The 22,008-nt window shown below is 38.0% G+C and overlaps 1 long non-coding RNA gene across 1 annotated transcript in view; it reads left to right on the forward strand.

The window, feature by feature from the left end:
• The window catches only part of LOC143676076 (uncharacterized), a 34,431-nt gene extending 21,683 nt beyond the window's left edge, over nt 1-12,748 (forward strand). Inside the window, exons 2-3 of the long non-coding RNA XR_013171795.1 lie at nt 1,805-1,921; nt 12,050-12,748. This is a non-coding gene — a long non-coding RNA (uncharacterized LOC143676076). The remainder of the gene's footprint in view (nt 1-1,804; nt 1,922-12,049) is intronic.
• The last annotated feature ends 9,260 nt before the right edge of the window (nt 12,749-22,008 follow it).

The following is a 22,008-nucleotide window of genomic DNA, read 5'->3' on the forward strand; positions in this document are numbered from 1 at the left end:
TTGAATTTTTGTTTAATGAGAACGCATGCCTTTACAAGGATCTTGGGTATCATTCATCCCCAAATCAGTTTTGATTTAATATATGATATACGAATGTAAATTTCTCACTACTTAGTGAATTAAGCATTGTGTCTGCAGAGCTTCTCTGAGATGAATAATTTCACAGTGATTGTAAAAAGGGGGGAAAAAAAGAAGGATTATCTGTTTGGGGTGCTCCCTCTCCCTCTCCCTTTGTGACCTTTTGCCTTCTCTAAAACAGGGGGTACCGAATCACACATTCACAAGGCTGATGAGTCAGCACGGCCAAATGCAGAGGCTGCAGCCCTGGTTTCTCTGTCTGAAAAATGAGACTGATAATCCCTTGCTACAGTTACCCCTGAAAAGGATGTGTGAAGATGAAAGGCATGATATCTGTTAAGAGCTTTGCCCTCTGCTCAGATGATAAGCAGCAATGCCGACTGGAGCTGGGCTAGGTAGCCATTAATTAGTAATAAACAATAATAGTAGCGACAATCATGGTTAAAGTAGCTTTCACCTGCCCAGCACTGCATGGTTTCCAGAGCACTATCTGTTCATTATCTACAGTTTAATACCTAAAAATCCCCATTTTACTGAGAACTCAATTGAGATGGAGGGTTGAAATAATTCTGAAGTGACCGACCAAGTAAATGGCAGGTCCGTAACTAGAGCCTAGGAGTCCTGCTTTGTCCATTTTTCCTTCCACTCTACCCCACTGTCTCCTCACTTGAGCCCTTATTCTGACAACTAAGAATGTTTTCTTGCCCTCCAGGGAACTTAGAGATTGGATCATGAGTCAGGAGATCTGGACTCAATTCTGATGCATCCGTGGGAAAGTCCCTTCAAATATATGACTACAAGGCTCTTCATCTATAAAAACCCAGGGCCATTTGGAATTCTCTGAGTCTCTTCCAGTTCTAAAATTGGATGCACTCTATGGCATTAGATAGTCTGACGCTGCTCTGTCAAAGCAAACGAGAGTGGGATGCTTTTTATTAGATCTATTTCATATTAAATTTTTATGATGTTATTTTTCAGTTAGTCATATTCTATATAAAAGCTTACTATATTTTAAAGTATTTTTATTTGGAGCAAGACTTATTGCTGAGGGAACATATCTCTAAAACCACTTAGCAAAACAATAGAAATACATGATTTGATTTATAAGAGTTGCTTTAAATGCTTTCAAGTATTATTTTTATTAAGGTATTTAATACTATACTATGGATAAGTATGATCCTCAAGATAAGAATCTAGGTGATTTTCTTTTTTAAAGATTAACTTATTTTTTTTTTTAAAGTCTCTGTTCTAGTTTGCTAGCTGCCGGAATGCAACACACCAGAGACGGATTGGCTTTTAATAAAAGGGGATTTATTTTGTTGGTTCTTCAGAGGAAAGGCAGCTAACTTTCCACTGAGGTTCTTTCTTACATGGAAGGCACAAGATGGTCTCTGCTGGTCTTCTCTCCAGGCCCCTGGGTTCCAACAACTTTCCCCGGGGTGACTTCTTTCTGTATCATCAAAGGCCTGGGCTGAGCTGCAAGTGCTGAGATGAGGAATGCCAAGCTGCTAGGCTGTGCTACGTTGGGCTCTCTCATTTAAGCACCAGCCAATTAAGTCAAACGTCGCTCATTGCAGCAGACACGCCTCCTAGCTGACTGCAGATGTAATTGGCAACAGATGAGGTTCACCTACCGTTGGCTTATGGCCGCAGCAACAAGATTAGGTATGCTCACCTGGCCAAGTTGACAACTCACTCTAACACAGTCTCTTAATATCTGTCCTAGAAAACATGTTTTAAGGCAGTTCCAATCACAAGTGTGAGGAACCAGCAGCTTTCGTGTGAAAATAAGCATCGAAAACGTGACTGTCAGCCAGGAAATGCAAATCAAAACCACAGTAAGGTACCACTTCACATCTACTAGAAAGTTTATAATCAAAAAAGATGGAAAGTAACAAGTGTTGGCGAGGAACTGGAGAAATTGGAACCCTCATGCATTACTGGTGGGAAAGTAAAATGTGGCAGGCTCTATGGAAAATAGTTTAGCAATTCCTCAAGAGGGTAATCATATAATTAGCATATGACCCGAAATTTCACTCCTTGGTATCCAACCCAAAGAACTGAAAACAGATGTCCAAATAAGAACTTGTATATGAATTTTCATAGCAGCACTAATCCCAATAGTTGAATGATATTGAAGCAACTCAAACATGTATCAACTGATGAATGAAGGAATAAAATAAGATACATCTTTGCAATGCAATATTATTCAGTCACAAAAAGTAATTGAAGTATTGATTGATAGATGCTACAATATGAATGAAACTTGAACACATTACACTAAAAAAGCCAGATTTCAAAGGGTGGATGGGTGGTTCAGTGGTAGAATGCTTGCCTTCCATGCAGAAGACCCGGGTTCGATTCCCGGACCATGCACCACCACCCCCCACAAAAAAAAACACGCCTAAAATAAGCCAGATACAAAATATCCTGAATAGGCAAATCCTTAAAGACAGAAAACAGATAACTGGTTACCAGTGGCTGGGGGGCATAGGAAGGATGGGGAGTAATTAGTTAACAGGCAAGGGCTTTTTTTTCAGGGTGATGAAAATTTTCTGGAACTAGATAGTGACTATGGATGCGTATCATTGTGAGTGTACTAAAAACATTGAAAGGTAGAGTTTAAAATGGTGAAATTTGTTACTGAATTTTACCAATGAAAAAAATAGCCATCTGAAACTATTTTTCTTATTTCCCTGAAACTGATTTCTTTTTTCCTTCTATTTGCAAAGATCTTTTGTCTCTAAAAAACTCCTTTCAAAATGCAAATCTAAGACTATTTCATCTCGTTAGATTTTCCTATTATCAATTTATCAGATTCTCTGACTATTCCGTTAGGAGGGTCTAGTAAAAAATGGACATAGGGCAAGGAATTATTGAAGAGGAAGTTAGGAGAGAAGAGGAACCCTCTAGACGGTAGAATATGCTGGGGTATGGGTGTATTTAATAGAGGAAACTATACTGCCAGAGTATAATGAAAGCTTGGGAACATCACTGTGAGGTTCAGGGCTCTTCTCCTGTTAAAACAAGCCAAAGTTTTTGATATTTTCCTGCAACTGAGCATAGGTTTCAATGGGACTAACCACACTTTCAATGCTGAGAACCGCAGACAAGAATGACTTAGTACATCTGATTTTCTGATTGGAAAACTTAGATTTGTATGATGTTTTCTGATCCTATAAAAGCAAAAGGTTAAATGGGAGTTTAGGTCAATTCAATATAGCTCATGCTGAGCACACATTCTTTTTTAGAGGAGCTGATGAGTGCCTGGAGAGGAACTAAAAGGTGGTCTCTTACCTCTGGTTTTCAATCCAGTGGGGAGACTGAAATGTATACCCCTCTTACACAAAACACAGTATGATAAACTCTTATACTCTTTAAGTGCCTGTTTCAACCAGTAAGCTCCTTGAAAGCAGTGATCAGGTCTTAATTCCTGAAGCCCCTGTCTACTGACTCTGGCATTTTATATACAGAAAATCGGTTAATCACTGTTGGTTAAATCAGCACTAAAGATTTTAGAGTTGGGTACAAGCTAATTCTGTGAGCTAGATATTCCAGAAATTTCCTGGAGTTGACAGCCTGCCAACTGTTCTTTAACTACACAATACCCCAACAGGCAAAGAAAGCTATGTAAGGGTGGAATACCCACCCTTATAAAAACCTCAAAGGTTTCCTGACAGAAGTTTTTATGAATCATTAAACTTTTGCTCTGCTTCCTCTCTCCATAGAAACAATTTTTAAGATATAAATGCATCTAGTTTAGCCGAAACCACTACTCTTATATTTTAGGTAGCCAAGCTACAAAGAAGGCTTGCCTGCAGCTCAGGACTGCTAAATACCACCTTGGGGCTTCCGTCTTCTTCAGTGGTGGTCACCCAGGCGAATGGAAGGCTGAATGTAGGCAGTCAGTTTGTTAGTTCTGTTGCAGCTGGTCTTTGATAGCTAACGGAGAGGAAAGATGTCAAGGATTTGTGAGGCATAGCACCTGGAATAGAGATCCAGCTGCCCGCACTTAAAGTCTCAACAGGAATTAAATGCATGAAACGAATATAATAACGCAAACTTCAACTGGTATAAACCCTTTTCAACACTGAATCTCACACGGTTTGAATACCCTCAAGCTTGGAATGATAGAGAGATAGAAGCATAGTGAAATTTCATTTGAGACATGAAATGCAAAGCAAGCCAAGTATTCACAGAATACTGAAGCTTTATCGCTATAAAGGATTCTATGGAACAGTCCTCAAGATACGGATTAGAGGTATACATCAGAATCACGAGGTACCCCCCAATTTCTTGGGTCACTCTTAAATGTCCAGTAGGTCTGAGATGGGTGGGTCCCAGAAATCTGCATTTTTAACAAGCACTGATTTTTTTTTTCACTGATTCATCACTCTTCGATGGTAGAACTCTGTGAAATTCTATGCCCAGTGGGGAAATCCATTTGCCATAAGGGAAATGTGCCTTGGAAAAGCTCACCACATGCCGGCTATTGCAGATGAGTGCAGTTTTCTTGTTACTGAGAGGTTTCCCAAAGAGTCACCGACAAGTACCTTGGTGGAGGGGTTCTCATGGGAATACCTTACTGGATTCTCATGCTTAGTCAGCGTGCAGAGCAGGGGCACAGTGTACATTTCATCATCCATAAGAAGTGGTAAGCTGGAGTGAGTTCTGGTTTAGTGCTACTTGGCACACCTAAGGCATTGGGACAAGCCACTGCTTCTGAACTATGAAAGCTTAGTCTGATCTTTCTATCAACCTGTGACTGCTAATATGTAAACCAACCCCTAACAAGCAGACAAATTTAGGGGTGATTTTAATCTTTGCAGCAAAGTCTGTGAAGGGACAGGTAATGATTAGTTTAAGGTTTGCAGCTTACTTTGTGTCATAACTACTCAACTGTAGCTTAAAAGCAACCGCATGAGATATGTGGACTAAGGAGGGTGGTTTGGTTCCAATAAAACTTTATTTACAAAAACAGGCGGAGTGCCAGTTTGACCCATGAACTGTAGCTCATCTATTCTTATCACACAGTGTTACCACGCTCAGCTTTTATGGCCTTCTATTGTTGCTGTTTCTTTGTTAGTTTAGCAAACATTTTTAACTGGATGGACTTGCATAGGCTGTCTCCTTTTACTGTCTTTACTCTTTTAAGAAAGAAAGAACATTGTGTGTTAATATATACCATGAGTGGGAACCCACATATTCCTATGGGTATGCTCCTTTCTTTGTTTAGTATCTTAGACAGTGTGAACATTTTTACAAATAGATTTTGCTTCTACGTCATTGACATCAGCCTTTTGTAAACAATTTAAAACAATTTTAGATGTGCAAAAACGTGTCCTGTATATATTAACTTAAACTTTACCATCATTTCCGAGACCTGCATGCAGGAACACTGCCAGCATCTATACAGTCCTCCTGATACCCACATTTCTGGGTCTGATCTTCACTAAATCACTGTATGTGGGGATCAGGCTTTCATGTTAACAGTTGAGAGCCAGAGACCGAGGAATCGCCCTTGTGCTGTTTCCTTTGTGTCATGCACTCAATCAGATGCAATGTCCTGTAGATTTTTCCTTCTAAATAGCTTTAAAATAAAAATGTTTCCCTTTTGAATAAGATAAAAATCAACTTTACATTATGATAGCATTATCTTTATATTGTAAACATATACATATTTCTTATTAAAAGGTGGAAAATATATCAGATAAAGTACAAATGATCGGCTTCCTCTAAACTGCTTTGACTCCCCCAAATTTACTCTAAGTTTGCTACATGCATTTCCAGAAAAGTTCATTGTAATGCAAACATACATTCTCATGTGTTTGTATATAAGTCAACTCTAATGACTAATTCACCTAGAAGTCCCTGATTTACTAGTCCATCAGGGATTAATTGTTCTAGAAATACTTTAGATTGAATATAGTGTTCCCCAAAGATCCTGTATGAATAGCTCCAAAGTGATCCAACAAAACTGAAATCTTATGGTCTATATTGCTTTTTCTGAATCATTTGAGTTGTTGTTTGAATGGATATTCAAAATTTATTCACTTTTAGCCCTGAGACTTAAACAAGACAAACTAATGAATGCTCTATGTTAAATTGTCAAATGCTAAAATTTCTAAGGTCTTTATTTCTGGGAGTATAGCAGAGACGCCAAACTTGGAGAGTCCATTTTCCATGTTTTGACCTAGTGTGGCCATGGTCAGGGGTTTAGCAGTCCCCACTAAAACCTCACTTAAAGGCCTTCTATGGTTTTCTCTGCTTTCATCCACCCTTAGAATGATTCCACAAATCACCATGCCCCTCCACAAAAACCTTTGGTAGGGAAGCACTGTACTGTCTTGTCTGCACCTCCTGTCCTGCCTCATCCTCTTGTAGAGATCTGTGCATTGTTCAGACCCAAGAGCTGCTACTCTAGCACCTCTGAGTAACAGCTAATGCTTTCTCAGTCTGAACCACTTTCCTTGACTCCCTCTTACCTGGAAACTTCTTACTTGCTCATCAAGATTTAGTTCAAATATGTTTGCCAATCTCCACTTGCAGTAAAATAATCTGTAATATTAATCAGTAGTCTCCAGGGAAACAGAACCGACAAGATATATATGAAAGCTTCAGTGCATTCCCCATGGAAGTAGAGATGGAGAGTCTCCCTTCTGACTGCTAAGATCATCAGTTCTCTCTTCAAGGCCTTCAAATGATTGAATGAGATTTTTCCCATTTCTGAAGGCAATCCCCCTTTGTTGATTATAGATTCAATCAATGGATTAATGATTTAAAGCCACAAAATACCCTCCCAGTAACAGTCAGACCAGTCTTACTTGACCAAACAACTGGACACCATAACCTAGCCCAGTTGACACATGAACTTAGTCATCACAGTTGAAAGCATGGGGTATAAAACTCCATATGGCATGATTCTTTTTGTTGTTGGTATTGATAAAAATGCATACACAGGAAAAAGTCTAAAAGTATACACCACAAAATTGGGTCAAGAATTTCAAATGATGTTTCTGTCCATCTGTATTTTCTACAATGATTATATATGGTTTATGTGATGTAATATTAAAGCTCAACTTAGATATTGAATCCCATGAGAAGCCATCATTTTCTAACCTTCCACTCACTCCCAATTTGATTTTGTGAACTTCCTCTCAACTTGTAAACCTCTGAGCTCATCCTCATTTAGCAATCATCATTATTCTCTGAGGGACTACATACAATTCTCTCTTGCAGACCAGACATGCCTGCATTTGAAGATATATACTCACTCTATCTTTTTTGCCAGGAACATCTACACTAAGCACAGTGCCTGGCACAGAACTCAGAGAACAAAAAATGTAAGAATAAGCAAATAAGGCCAAAGCCAGGAGAGAAGCCAAACTGATTTATCCACAAGTGCCTTTTCCTCTCATCACCTGGATAGGGGGGCATGGGGAAGTTTCCCTTGGCCATGCTCGACCTGCTGCAACCCAGACAAGAAGTCATCACCATCCCCAGCCCAGCACAAACATGCTGGTAGTCTCAGCATGAAAGCTGTCTAGGAAAATTTAAGTAATAGTGGAGTGTGGATAGATCTTATGAATATTCATGAACCAAGGTCTTAGCAGCCAAGCTAAGCACAGAATTACAGCAATTATCTGAATGATTTACACGCACACAAAGCCAGCCCTAAGCAGAATTGTCAAAGAGGCTGGAAGTCTGCTGTCCCTCCAGTTTGGCACTGAACTGCTTCCTGTCAGCCTGCCCTGCAGGGGCTCATGCTTTCTGCCTGCCTGGGGGACCTCGCCTGCCAACTCCCTCAATCCAACCCCCTCCCTAGCTGCTAATCCTTAGTAAGAGGTCTCATGCGATTTCAATCCCTGCAAATTTAACTCCCTCTGTTCACTCCAGAGTTTAGCTGGTTAACTAGCTGACTGACCAACAAAACTGACAGACTAACTATGTGAAGATATGAATCAGTTTCGCTCTTCTATTCCAATAACTGTTGTTATTTAGCCTTATTTTGTTGTAACCTTCCTTATCTGAATTTCAGGAATGGTAGACTATAAACAGATTTAGTAAATAATGAAATGGATGTTGTCAGTGGGAAGAGCTTGATAATGTATTTTGATATTACAGAACCTTAGCATAGGAAGGAACTTCAGAAGTCATTTGCCTCAGAATTCCCCACATTAAGTTTTACTTACTGTTAATAGATGATTGAGTAATAAAATAGTCTAGGACTAGAACAAATTGCATCTGATGGGTTTAAATTATTTATAGAAAGAGTAACAGAATCTTGTTTATGATGTTGTGAACCTCAGAATGACTGATATAACATTAAACATTTCCTAATTTTGTGTACAAAAATTCTTTGTCGTGAATGCCTATTACAATTTTAAGATTTAGTATTCCACAGAAGTCTGTTTTGAAAATGTTAATCTAGTTCAATCCTTTCTTTTCCAGGTGAGGAAAACACATCAGAAAGGGGAAATATTTGCCCAAGATGAAACACTTAGTAGCAGACTTCAAATTTGAACCCCAGCATCTTGGCCATAAGTAGAGTGTACTTTTCAATGCTCTTTCTGGCCATCTTTTCCTTCAGTTTATTTCTTTGTAAAAATCGGATTTTAGGCTTTAATTTAAAATGGATGTGTATGACAGAGACTCCTAGGGACCCCCAAAATTTATTCTGTCCTTCTATAATGGTAAAATAATTTCTATCTGGGCACACGGCTACCTTGCTAAACGCTGCATTTCCCAGCCTTTTTATTTTCAGGTGTGGTCATATGACTAAATGTATCCTTTCCTTCCTTCGTCCCTTCTGAATGTTTCCTGAAATAGAGATCTGTTGGGAAGAACTGGAGCAACCATTTTGGAGCACAAAATGGGAAGCATGTGTGGGCAATACAAAGCCACAAGAAAGAAAAAAATACTTGTGCTCCAACAATTCATGTGCACTGTCTAATTCTGACTGGTTTGGGCAAAATTATATAAGAAAGAGATAAATTTATGTTAAACATAGACAATCTATGTTCAGAGATGAACTACAATGTAGAAAAAAAGTGAAAGTTTTCCTATGAAATCTCTTCTTTCTTTCAAGTTAATCAGCATTTAGCTATGCAAAATTGGGTAAACAGAATTCAGAGACCACTTGTATTAGTTAGGGTTCTCTACAGAAACAGAATCAAGAGGGAACACTTGCAAATGTAAAATTTATAAAAGTGTCTCACGTGACTGTAGGAACAGAGTCCAAAATCCACAGGGCAGGCTGCGAAGCCGATGACTCCGATGGATGGCCTGGATGACCTCCACAGGAGAGGCTCACCAGCCAAAGCAAGAATGGAATCTGTCTCCTCCGAGTCCTCTTTAAAAGGCTTCCCATGATTAGATTTAGCATCACTAATTGCAGAAGGCACTCCCCTTTGGCTGATTACAAATGGAATCAGCTGTGGATGCAGCTGACGTGATCATGACCTAATCCTATGAAATGTCCTCATTGCAACAGACAGGCCAGCGCTTGCCCAATCAGATAAACAGGTACAATAACTTGGCCAAGTTGACAACTGAATCTAGCTAACACACCACTAAATAAAAGAAGGCAGTATTCAGAATCAAGCAATGGTTTATATCTAGTAATGGGTTTTGGCTATTACTACTTACACATGGAAATTACCAGTAGCATACAACGTCCAAAAGCCTACTAAGTTTTTGAGGAAATAATACGTCAAAGAAATCACATGTCCGACTTTCAAAAGCCTATAAGTATTGACTTCTCATGCCACCTCTGGACTATCAAGCTACATTTGTTTGAAAGGAATACTGGGTAGCTTCTCTGAAGAGCATATTTTCTAAAGAGAGGAAATGGCAATGAAGAACCCCCCTGAGAGCAAAGCTGGAGTAACAGAGGAAGAAGGATAAATTAGTTTCTCCAGAGAAGTACCAACAGCTGTAGATGGGTTTACTAAGGAGTACCCTTCAATATCAGGTCAACGAATCTTTCAGGATAGGAAACCCAACATAATTCTGGTCATTGCTATGGAAAATAACTGCCATGTGTCTTTCTCAATACTTTCTTTTTTAGGTGATATTTTATATTTTGGCAATTCCTTTCCTCATACACCATGATATGTTAGGTACAGTACAGTAAACAGCTTGTAGTTTAATTTATAGCTAACTGATCTGTGAGGAGTCACAACCAAACCTGATGTTGAGAGCTGTCCATCAGCAAGGGATTTTGGAATTTGAGCCAGATGTTATAACCAAGGAACAGGGTGTTCTTTAGGAGAAAGAATGCTCTAGGTGGAAGAAGAGTGAGCATATATACCTGGATGGTCAAAGGTGTAGGCTGCGATAGACACTTGCCTCCCAATATCTATCCATCTAAATGACAGTCTCCCATTTAAGAACCAAATATGGCTTTGTGACTTAATTTTGGCCAATAGGGTGTGTACAGAAAAATTATACATAATTCCAAGTCCTATCTTCCTCTTTGCCTCTTACCATCCCATTTACTGCAATGTGGCTATGCTGAAAAATGCTTGAACAGTCATTTCAGAGGATGAGATAGAAAATAAATGTTGAGGACGGCAATTAAAAAAAACAACAAAAAAAATGGGATCCCAATTAGAAGGAGCCTATTCTAAATCAATATACTAGTGAAGAAGAGATGAAATCAAATGGTTCAGAGAAGGTAAACAAATTGTCCAAGCCCAACCAGAAGTGTTAGACTGGCTACTTGATCCCATTTTTTCTTGTATGGTTCCCTTTCCATCACATTAAGGAGCTAAGTCAACATAAAAGTGAAAAAAAACATACTGAAAATAAATGTAAATGTAGTTACCAACATTTACAAACAATGATTTTGTGTGAAAATATAATAATATGAGAACAAATGGTTATTTTTTAATACCAAGGAACTTATACTATCAATGTGGAAATACAGATGTATGAACATAAAAATATCTGTACAGGTAATTAACAAAAGACACACAAACAACCTATGAAATAAAAATCTATAAACACAAAATATCAATTTTACTGCTATTTATATTGGGAAATAAATTGGAAATCATCTAAATGTCACAAAATGATGTAAAGTTAAATAATTTGTGATCACAAATGAATGTAACACTGTTTAGCAGTTAAGATATGGTTAGAAAGAGAAACTAACAACTTGGAGGAAGGCTTATGTAACAGTTTTCAATGAAGAAGAGGAAAAATAATCTGTATTCACTGTGATATGTATTTTAAAGCTGCGTGGAATAAAAGAGCTGCAGGGAAATTCTCCAAATGCTTTATATCTCTCGGTATTCCTACAGGGAGTTTTTATTTACACGTCAATATGTTTTCCACATTCACTAAAAGGACATAGAAATTCAGTCAGGAAAACAATGTTGAAACTCACCAGCTCTTCCAAATTCAAAGCAAGGAGAATGTCACACTGACAATAAGAGCTTCTACTGTGTGTCTTCTCTGTGTTTCTCTCAAATCTGTAGCAATCTCTTCCAGAACTTCTACTCCCCTGCTAATATATATGCTATATGACTGTCACTCAGTCTCAACTGTCGACTTGGTCTTCACCATCTAAACGTTTTCCCTGCTCCTCTGCTGCTCCAACTAGTTATAACTAAAGACTAGTAGAAGTGGCTGCTGGGAAAGGAGAGGCAGAATGTTAGACATGAGAGGCCATGCTCTCCAGTTATCAGCATGTGGAGCAAGGACCAGCCATGGTTCATGAACTGGCTGTTACCAGCTCTCAATGTTGGAAGGACAGAAATTGAGAGGTGACGGAATAATTGTACATCACTTGACTCTAACATTTATTTTTAACAATTGGGGCTTATACTTTGTCAGTGTTTCTTTTTTTTTTTTCATTTTTCTAAAAAATTCGGGTTTTGTGTTTTATGAACTATCTGCCCGTACAGATTGGAAATAATAAATAATAAAAGATTGATAGATGCAAGTATCTGTTTCCTCCTTACAGGTTCTTTGAGAAGCACTGTGATAGCAGAAAATGCCATATCCTAGTTGGCACAAAGAGAGCCGAGGCCTTATCACCAAAGGCCCTGGAGGATGCTGCAGAGGAAGGCAAATGCAAAGGAAGAATAGAGGGCGCTAACTCCAAGGATTGCCTGATGGGAAATGGAGTTCTGAATGGTTGAGAAAAATTCACCCAGGAAAAAAAAGTCCGTTAGCCACAACGAATATTTTTGTTTTCCTAGCTCTTCCCATCACTTCATTCTAAAATTGTTTTCTGCCCTTGTAAAAGGGCCAAGTAAGTGCCCAGATGTGTGGGGAGATCGAATTACCCTTCACTGCCCCCCAGCAAACATCCTATCCTGTGGAAAAGTGACACCGGATGCCATTTAGGGGGAAAGGCATGAATGATTTCATGTTTGTGTCCCTAGGGCATCGGCAGAGTAGGTGCTTTCCACACGTTTCTTGTATTTTTACAAAACAAGAAAATCTTGAAATTTTTACAAAACAAGAGAATCTTGCATTTTTACAAAACAAGAAAAAACACTGCTCTCATGCCCTGTCCTCATTTCCCTTGTATTGGATAATGGCTCTGCTCAAACGGCGATAGGACGCTGCTGCCCAATTAAACCAGGAAAGTTGGTAAAATCTGACCTGATGTCAAGAATAGTGAGAATATTATTATTTACAATAAAAGTCTCTCCCTGGCCCCTGGAGTTTGGAGTAAAAGCCATGTTTCTGATGGATAAAGATGTGGGAAAATCATGTTCTTTTGCTGCTTTTAGAGTTTTGAAGCATTATAGTTCTTATTTGCATTACCCACTCTTCTTGAAGAAGTATTATTATGGTTTCCACATTTTTTTCCTGTTATTTTGTCACTGTACTTTAAATAGTGAACTTTTAGTACCCCCTAAAAACTATCTAGCAAAGGGTTTATATACTTCAGACTATATATACAAGTTGGACGCTACTGACTCTGGTCCCCAGAATTACAAGAAATTGTGCAAACAAAGGGTGCCTTATGGCAGTTTTTGCTCCATTCACTAGAGGATGAGGTTAAGGAGTCCAAGGTCAGAGGATCAGTCACCATATGAGCTACTTAAGTCTAGGCTAGAGTACAGCTCTTTTCCCCAGCAAAAAGCTGCACCCTGTCACAGCCATCTTATAAATGTCAGCCGTCAGCCACAAATGGGACTTGAAAGACAATGTAAATTCAAATAGTTCTAACTAACAGTTACAAAATAATTATAAAAGCATTGCCGTCATCATCATACTTTTTCATAATTATGTGATGCTTCTGCTTGTAAAATATTTGTGAGCATATTTCTTTATTCTCTTTTTAAATATTGCTTTTTCACATCAGGCCACTAAGGAGGTAAGTTACATGCCCTTGTTATTTCATATTAGAAATGAAAAAAAATGGAGCTTAAAAATGCCACTCAGGTGATAAGGGTTAAATTCAAGACACCAACCAAATGCTGATAAATATTGTCCCCATACCAAAATTTCGCCACAGAGGGAAGATGGCATTTTCTTTGTGCACAAAAGATGAACCTTTCTTTTCTGCACAAAGTTTTATCAAATGGCAGATGTAGATTATCACAGAAGTTAAGAGCAAAATAAATTTCAACATACACTTACCATACCGTCCTGCAATACCACTCCTGGGTATGTACCCATGTGAAATAAAAGCCTCCATTTACACAAAAACCTGTGTGTGAATGTTTAGGAAACATTTCTCTATTGGGGACATTTCATCAAAAAGGATGAAATACTGATATGCAGAGCACCATAGAGGACTCCCAAATGAATTATGATAAATGAAATAAGTCTGATACAAATGACTACTTTCTGTTTGGTTCGATTTCTATGACTTCTGGAAAAGGCGAAACTACAGAAATAGAAAATAAAGTAGTGGTTACCAAAGGCTAGAAAGTAAAGTGAGGGATGGCTAAAACAGGGGTGCAGTGGAACTTTTGGTTTCATGGAAAAGTTCTATATCTTGATTGTGAGTGTATATGAAGAAGTGCACCAAAAAAGACTGAAATTTGTTGTATCTGAATTATACTTTAGTATAAAGAAAGATAAGCTGTTAAATAATACGAGAAAAAATAATACATAAGAATGGTTTCAGTTATTTGGGAAGGTTGCAAATCTAGGCTTATTTAGGCAGTTAGCTTGCAGTTTTAACAGAGATAAATATTAGAATACCACAACTGCTAATTCCCAGGCATTACAGAAGAACCTAAGGACCTGGCATAGGGAGAAGTTGTCCTTGTTAGCCACCTGCCTCTGTGAAAGTAGCTAGAGTTCTATTTTTAATAGCCACAGCAGAACAGTCAGTTTTAGTTTTTTTTTTTTTTTTTACATGGGCAGACACCAGGAATCGAACCCGGGTCCTCTGGCATGGCAGGCAAGCATTCTTGCCTGCTGAGCCACCGTGGCCCGCCCAGAACAGTCAGTTTTAGACAAAGGATCACTATAAGAACTTGGGTTGCGTTAAGTTGGGTTAAGTTGGGTTCTTTGGATTCAGACCCTAAGATAGTGCTTGGAGAATAAGATGTTTATTAGGGATCACCACTTGTGAAAAGGGGTGGGGAGGCAGAATCAGAAGAGGGCGGAGAAAGAAGTCACACCACAGCTCAGGCCCAACGAAGCCTTGGCCTACAGACAGGGAGCTCTGCAGAGAATATTACTGTGGGCAGTAGCTCCCATTGCTTGGAAATGTTGGCCTTCTATAGCCCCCCCCCCCCCCCCCCCCCCCCCCGCTCAATCACCAGCTCTGGGCTGCTCTGGGAAGGCCATAACCCCTGGAGAGGCACCTCTCCACCGTTGGGGTAGGCAGATCCTTGTAGAGCAGAGAGCAGGAGGCTGATTACATTCCTTATGATTGGGCAGCAAGCCCTTCCAGGAGGTGAAGTCTAGTCAGTGCCTTTATATGTCTAATTGGATCCATTCCCATCAGTGAAGTAAGACGGAGAACATACAGGCAGGAGACAAAATTCACATTTATACAGGTATGTCTCATAAATACACAAAGTAAATCCATTCACAATAAGACAAAAACTAAATAGAGAAATTCAGATATAGAAGAGAAAAAGAGAAAAATAAACAAAACAACTGGCCCTTTTGGGCCCAGCCAAAGGGCCAGAAAATCCAAGGTTACTGAAGCCAAATCTTATAAAGCGTGGAAGCAAAATAAAGACTCTATAAGAGTACATAGGGCTTTTCCTCAATACAAAGATAACAAGGAGCCTATGAAAACAAGATTACTTTCTAAGCTCACCTGCCACTGGAGCTACAACTCCCAAAATACTTTCTCCCATCATCAGGAGAGCTGGCTAATAAAACAGGTGCTTCAACTTCATAGAGGAATTTTGACATGAGCAAAAATGGGAAATAAAAGCAGAGTGGAAACTGTTAATTTCTCAAGATTGACGAGTTAGAAGACTCATTATAAAATCCCCCTTTCTAGGCTTTAAGCCTTCTAACCTTCACCATACACATTAAGGATATTTTCTTATCTTTCAAGGAATTAGTAAATAATGATTTTTTTCTAATGAATTGCAAAGGATTAGATGAAGATCTGGGCATAAATTTACCAGAAGGCTATTTTCACATTCTGCAGAAGTAGAGTGTGAAATACTTGTAGAGTTCATGTGAGAAATATCTACCCGACATCATATTGGCTTGCTGTTTAATGGCAATTCTAAAGAACAGAGTAGAATCTACCAATTGAACATGGAAGAAATGAGGTAACCAAATTAGAGTTCACCAGTCTAACTGAACCTCAGCACAACCTATCATTTCTGTCCTCAGGAGAAATTGCAAAGGAACTAGAAACATCCCCCATCCCTTTTGGGACGATCATCCTGTACTCGGAAAACTCCAGTGTCCAATAATCCTTCCCCACAGATTAAAAGGTAGAGGATCCAGACTGTTCCAATATTGAAAGACTTCATCTCACTAGCAGAAAGAGGGCTGAAAGCACAAAGCTGACAACTGAAACCAATACAGGAATCACTGACTGTACATCTACAGTGTTCCAAGCAAAGAATGCACATAGCCATTTCTCCACACCTCCTTTAGCATGTCTCTAGGTCTCTTGAAGTCCTTAAATTTCATATCTTTGCTTATTCAACAAAATATTAAATAATAAGGCTTAGTCTATAGAAATGTATCTCTCTTATTTGTTATCACTTAAGGAGCCATAGAGTACATTAGAAGGAGAAAATCTACTACAAAGAAATGACTTCTTACAGAGGCAAAATGCCTGAATTCTTTTGGCAGATGTCCTTTAAAAATTTATTTAACTTACGTGTGCTCTAATTCTCTATTGATCAAGCAACTTCTCTTCTTGACCTGTTTTTGTAAGAAGAAATTTTCTGTGGAGAGCACATGTTCTGACATGACACAAACATACAGCTCATGTGTTAATTATTCATATTACACTAACATTTACAAGTGCCTTCCATGTGCCAGGTCCATGATAAGTACTTTTACAGTCACCCATACAAGGACCTATCTTTTGAGATGCCATGGCATTGGGAATTATTCAACAAAGTAAAAATGATGAAGACTCGACTACCTAGTAGAATTTCAGTTGATTATGATAACTGTAGATTCACAAAAATGAGGATCAGATCAAAGAGATATATTTTGATCAAAGCTTTTAGAAGTCACCAAAATACATTCACCCTGTCGCAGGATTTCACAATCATCTCCTATCTGCAATACTTTACCTTTACTGTATGGTGATTCAAATAATGTGTGGTGATCTTGACAGGCAGAGTAGATGTTATTAGAAAAGATAAGAATGAAACTTTAACATCTGATTAAACTTTAGCAGTTTATTATTTTTTTTCTCCAGTTCTTAGTATTTTGTGAACTACTTCATTTGTTCATGAACTTCAAATCATTTCCAAATGGATTTGGGATTCATCAAATACATAGACACAAAGACACCATTTGTTTTCTCCCCCCTGTTCAGCAACAGTAGAAAAAACAAGTACAAACTATAGAATCTATAGTTCAACTATGAAAATGAGATGTAAAAACATTCTAAGACAAAATGATAGGAAAAACGTATTTCATACTGCTGTCCTTATAAATATTGCAAAACACTTTAATATTGGAGAAACAAATAAGAAAACCACAAATGTTAATCAATGTAGATTTTTAAGTAGAGAACCCCAAATAACTCCCCCAATTCCAAAGAAAACCATTCTGACACTTGAGTACCTCAGTTCTTTTAATAAAATAAAATAGCAACCACATAGAAGGTCCGTATTCTTATATCCACCTTACAGGTATGAAAACTGAAAATAAGTGTATTTAAATGACTTGTTCAAGGTTGTTCCAGGTAATAGACAATAGATGCAGCTCTCATGATTTTGAGTGGCACTTTTCCCAGCATTCCATGCTAACCTGGTGCTTTGGTTTGTTGAAGCTGTTGGAATGCAACGTACCAGAAATGGATTAGCTTTTACAAAGGGGATTTATTAGCTTATAAATTTACAGTTCTAAGGCCATGAAAACATCCACATTAAAACATCAACAAAAGGATACCTTCACTTAAGAAAGGCCGATTGCATCTGGGGTTTCTCTTTCACATTGAAAGGGAGAGTGTGATGTCTGCTGGCCCTTCTCTCTTGGATTGGTTTCAAAATGGCTCTCAGCTCCCGTGGGTCCTTCTGACCTCTCCTGGGGCATTTTCCCTCTCTAAGCATCTGTGGATCCTCTCTTAGCTTTTCTGGGACAAACTCTAGATTTCATCTCATTTTAGCATCTCCCTGGGCATTTTCTTTCTACAAGTATCTGTTATCTTTCTGCTCTCTGTATTGGCTCTAAGCTCTCTGCCTTTTGTTCTATCCTTAGAAGACCCCTGTAAAAGAATTAAGACTCACCTTGAATTGAATGGGTCATAACACCGTGGAAACAACTCAACGAAAAAGTCCCACCCATGATAGATTTGCCCCCACAAGATTGGATTAAAAGAACATGTTTGTTTGTTTTTTATTTTCCTGGGGTACATAATAGTTTCAAACCAGCATATTCAGCAATATTTTTCTTCATAGATTAATAATTTCTATTTGATGCAAGGTGGTCTTTTGCCAGTTTTTGAATGGCAGGAACAAGATTTGCTATTGCAAAACCATCCCTGGGGATGTTTTTGCAGATGCAGAGCTGTGATATTATACTTCTAATCCAAGCTCTTTTAAGTGCAGCTAGATAGGACCTTGGCCTTGTGCATTTTTGTACAAGTGACAAGTAGTTCTTATACTTGCTAATACACATCAGAAATGCCTGCTAAGGTCTATAAATAATGATTTCTTGACCCTAACTATGTAGATACTTATTTAATTCACATAGAGTGTGACTTGGGCATCAGGTTCTTTATAAGTTTCCCAGTTAATTCTAACACAAAGCAAAGTTACGGCACCATGGCCCTACAAGTTTCAAAGTCTGTTTAACTTCTTTAATTGTTGTCTCTAAACCTGGCAGTACATTAGAATTACCTGAATGAACTTGCAACATGCATATTTCCAGCTGCCACCCTGAAGAGACTAATTCAGTGGGCCTGGGTAGCAAAAGTTGGAACTTGGGAACCAGTGCTCTTTGGCTCTTAAATATCAACAGATTAGAAATTTAGGTTATCTCGGAGTTTGTGAATTAATGGACCCCTCTTTTAATTATCTGGATCTGCAAGGAAGCTTATTTCTGAAACTCAATAATTGTTACACATACTTTCTTTCTCTTTTTTTTTTTCCTGCACGGGCAGACCCTGGGAATCGAACCCAGGTCTCCGGTATGGCAGGTGAGAGCTCTGCCACTGAGCCACCATTGCCCACCCTACACATAATTTCATCATCACAATTTAACAGCTCTCTTAGCATGAAAGCACACCCAGTGCGTACCAGCCCATGTGAATGGAAGCATCCTGCACTGGCAGCAGGTTCAGGCCATGATTCTAACTGTACCTAATTCTCTTCATTCAACCCCGGGTATTTGCAAGTGAAGGTAATTATTAAATATAAAATCTACTTTACAGCTCCAGAACTGAGTTTTCTCCAAAATATTGTTTTATTTCCTTTTACACTCAATTGCTTCTTTATTCTTCTGATTATTTTGACAGGAAAGTTAGCAATATTAAGTTGAAACAAAAATTTTAGCAAAACTCATTATTCTCAAACAAAGACTTCAGAAACAAGAATTGGTATCTGGATTGCTAATAAAACATCAATTGGGCCTTGTCAAAACTGGAAAGTGAGAGACGTCTCTATTACTCTCTGTTTCCTTTGCATTTTTTTCCTTTTTCTTCAAACTACCCATATGCTCATCTTTCTATTCAATTTCTCTCCCTTAGGAACCTGGGCTTACTTCCCTCATCAAACCAAAACCAATGCAATAAAAGGACCTGGACTTCCTTTTCTCCTTTGTATGTGATATTGAGGATAATGTAAAATTCCACTTCTCAGTGAAATTCATATTAATATCAGGTTTACAAAACTTGTTCAAGTACATTTAACACAAATTGAAATTTCATTATATATCAGTATGTACATTTAACAGAATATAGACAAAAAATGAGACAAATCCCTCTTTCAAAGGGCTTCAATCCTTTGGGAGAAAAATATTAAACCTATAAATGCCATACTGTGTATTTTAATAGAAGTGGATCTAAAGGTACGATGAAGATTCAAAGGAGTGGTCAACTCAAATTAAATGGATCAGAAAGGGCTCCAAGTAGAAGCTGAGATCTGACCTAAAAAATAGAATATTACAAACATTTAACAAGAGAAGAACCACGCCAAAGTGCTTTCAAACAAGAAATAGCAAGGGTACACCCACGCATGCAGAAAACAACAACGACAAAATCTCAAAATATTTGCAACTTGTTCACTATAACTGGACTGGACCATAGAGGATATGGTAGGTCCCAGGAGAACTTCATGTTAAAGATGTTTTGTAGGAGGTAATAAAGAAGGCCTTGAAAGTCATGATAAGAATTTCAGATTTTTTCCTTTGTGCAATTGGGAGTCAAGGGGATGGCATGGCCAGAATTGTGTTGTAGAATTCTCTCTAGTAATTGTATGAAAGATAGATTTAAATGGAGGCAAGGATGATGGCAGTGAGAAATATTAGGTAGTTCTTATTAAAGCCCAACTGTAAAATGATAGGGTCTTTATTGAATCAGTGGGAGTGGGATTAGGTTGGGAAGCGATTAGCTTGAGACAGATATAAAAATTGAAGCAAGGATTTGACAGCCAGAATAAAGTTAATTGAAAATTTAGATAACAGCTAAAAGTACATGAAATTTTTATTTGGAATAAGAAGGAAGAAAATATAGAGTCATCAAGTAGGTTTTTGAATTTTTTACAAACTAAGAACACAGGCAGTTGCCTATTCCAAGTTTTGTCCCCTGTAATATGTCTTTTTCCCTCATCCGAATTTAATGTTCCTTCAAGGTAGGAAACATCTTTTACTACGTATTTGCATTCCTGACAGTATTTTGTACTAGTAGCAACTTAGGATGAGTAATTGAACATTTCCCAAATTTACCAATACTTGCATCAAAAGACGAGGAGTCTTAAATGAGTAAAACAATGTAATGCGTGGTCTAGCATTATAAATTCAGCTTGGAGGAGGACAGTGAAACTGAAGTTTCTGCTTATTTGGTTGAGCATCATTTCCCAGCCAAGTTATCCTTGATTTATTCTTGGCTGTGAAGCTTACAAGCCTGATTTTCTGGTCCCTGCAGAGAGTTTTGAATCGCACAGGATTATAAGTGAATGCACCACTAGCCAGAGCAAACTCTACAACTGAAAACCAAGCATAGTTCTAAATTTAAAAAGAATGCATTTTGATGCAAAAGGCTTTATTTTGCATAAATAAATAAATAAATAAAAGCCAAGGTCACTATTTTATTTATTTATTCATTTACATAATAGAAAATGTTCATGGATTGCTTATTACACGCTCTGTAATATTCTTGGGGCTGGTTACAGAATAATGAACAAGACAGATGTCCCCTTGATCTCTTAAAACTAGTCTAATGGACAAGGGTGATACTAAGCAATAAAAATTTTTTAAATAGTATATAATTTTAGAAATTATGTGAAAAAAGAAACTGAGGACTCAACATTGGGGAGAAATATTGGGGTAACTTTTATAATTTGATTGTTCAGTGAAGACATCTTTGAAGAGGTAGTATTTAACACAAGATCTAAAGAATGAGGAGACACTACCCTATAAGGAGTGTGTCTAGGGCCTAGTAAGAGAAGCAGAGTGGTCATGAGATGGAGTCAAGCCATCGGTATTTCCTGCTAAGGTGTTGAGTCTTTCTGAGAGTGATAGACTAAATTAAATGGTAAAAACTGAAGGACTTCAACAGAATGTTTAAACTCAGATTTTAAAAATCTTACCCTAGCTGCTGTAGGGATGATAGACAGAAAGGTTAAAGATAAAAGGAATGACACCAGGCTAGTAGTCATCTAGATAAGAGTTGAAAGTAGCTCAGACAAGAATGATGGTGATGGAGACAGAAATAAATAGATAAAAGGATACAAGAGCATTTTATGCTAGAATATATTATGGCTAAATATTGCATGGGATTGGAGAGGGGAAAGTGAAAGAAATGAAAAATGGCTCTCCAGTTTTCACTTGAGCATTTGGTTGATGCTTTTTTTTCTTGGTATGGTAAAGATTGAAAAAGTGAAATGTTTATCAGCCTTATAGAGAAGGACAAAATCAAAAGCCAGTTCTGGAAATTTAAAGTTCAGACACCTTCAGATATCAAGTGAAATTATCAAATATATAAATCTTGAGGTCAAAAGACATGTATAATATTTAAATAGGAATTTTAGAATATTTAAAAAGGGCAGACCATGGTAGCTCAGCAAGCAGAGTTCTCACCTGCCATGCCTGAGACCCAGGTTCAATTCCCGGTGCCTGCCCATGCAAAAA

Source organism: Tamandua tetradactyla, chromosome 3 (assembly GCF_023851605.1).
Source record: "Tamandua tetradactyla isolate mTamTet1 chromosome 3, mTamTet1.pri, whole genome shotgun sequence".
NCBI classification, from domain to species: Eukaryota; Metazoa; Chordata; class Mammalia; order Pilosa; family Myrmecophagidae; genus Tamandua; species Tamandua tetradactyla.